The 1562-nt window shown below is 45.5% G+C and overlaps 1 protein-coding gene across 1 annotated transcript in view; it reads right to left on the reverse strand.

The window, feature by feature from the left end:
• The window catches only part of lto1 (LTO1 maturation factor of ABCE1), a 104382-nt gene extending 104315 nt beyond the window's left edge, over positions 1–67 (reverse strand). Inside the window, exon 1 of the mRNA XM_041197755.1 lies at positions 1–67. This exon is cut by the window's left edge and continues 74 nt beyond it. The gene's annotated coding sequence lies outside the window, so the exon portion shown is untranslated.
• Positions 68–1562: the final 1495 nt, after the last annotated feature.

Below are 1562 nucleotides of genomic sequence, written 5' to 3' on the forward strand. Positions count from 1 at the left end.
GGAGGAGCCGGACCACGCACACTAAGCAAGGACCCAACTCGACGCCTGCGCAATGAAGGCTGAGACCCAATTCTGGCGCATGCGCACTAAAGGCTGGGTCCGAACCCGACGCATGCGCTTTATCACGGCGTAGAATTCTCTTAAAGGGCCCACAACGCAAATTTAAAAAGGCAGTCCAAAACAAAAACAGAATTACCTGGAAAAACTCAGCAGGTCTGGCAGCATCGGCGGAGAAGAAAAGAGTTGACGTTTCGAGTCCTCATGACCCTTCGACAGAACTTGAGTTCGAGTCCAGGAAAGAGCTGAAATATAAGCTGGTTTAAGGTGTGTGTGTGGGGGGCGGAGAGATAGAGAGACAGAGAGGTGGAGGGGGGTGGGGTGTGGTTGTAGGGACAAACAAGCAGTGATAGAAGCAGATCATCAAAAGATGTCAACAACAATAGTACAATAGAACACATAGGTGTTAAAGTTAAAGTTGGTGATATTATCTAAACGAATGTGCTAATTAAGAATGGATGGTAGGGCACTCAAGGTATAGCTCTAGTGGGTTTTTTTTATATATATAATGGAAATAGGTGGGAAAAGGAAAATCTTTATAATTTATTGGGAAAAAAAAAAGAAGGGGGAAACAGAAAGGGGGTGGGGATGGGGGAGGGGACTCACGACCTAAAGTTGTTGAATTCAATATTCAGTCCGGAAGGCTGTAAAGTCCCTAGTCGGAAGATGAGGTGTTGTTCCTCCAGTTTGCGTTGGGCTTCACTGGAACAATGCAGCAAGCCAAGGACAGACATGTGGGCAAGAGAGCAGGGTGGAGTGTTAAAATGGCAAGCGACAGGGAGGTTTGGGTCATTCTTGCGGACAGACCGCAGGTGTTCTGCAAAGCGGTCGCCCAGTTTACGTTTGGTCTCTCCAATGTAGAGGAGACCACATTGGGAGCAACGAATGCAGTCCCCGCTTCAGACTGTCTGGTGGAGTTAAGAACATACAATATTTAAGATATTGGATAAAATTAAGAGGGCAAATAAGCCTGTCCATTTTTGATAGCTGAAGCCTTTTCTGTCTTTATTCATGCCCTTTAATCCATTCTCACCAGGGAAATGGCAGTGTAGTGGGAATCTCACCAGGCTAGTAATCTGGAGGGTCAGGATAATGCTCTGCTGACATGGATTCAAATTACTGGTGCAATTTAAATTCAATTAATAAATCTGGTTCATGAATAACTTTCAGGGAAGAAAATCTGCCATCCTTACCTGGTCTAGCCTACATGTGACTCCAGACCCACAGCAAGCCACACAGTTGTAGGAATGAAACCAGATGGGCCACCCAGCCTTGACCAAGGCACCAGAAATGACAATGGCAAACCCAGCCCTGCTGACCCTGAAAAGTCCTTCTTACTAACATGTGCTAAAATTGGGAGTGCTGTCCTACAGACTATTTATGCTCACTGAACCATACCTTATATACTATGTCGTAGGCACAAGTTAGGAGTGTGATGAATGAATGTAGCTCCAACAACACTTAAGAAGCTTGACACCATCTAGGATTAAGCAGCCCATTTGATT

This window comes from Carcharodon carcharias, chromosome 10 (assembly GCF_017639515.1).
Source record: "Carcharodon carcharias isolate sCarCar2 chromosome 10, sCarCar2.pri, whole genome shotgun sequence".
NCBI lineage: Eukaryota > Metazoa > Chordata > Chondrichthyes > Lamniformes > Lamnidae > Carcharodon > Carcharodon carcharias.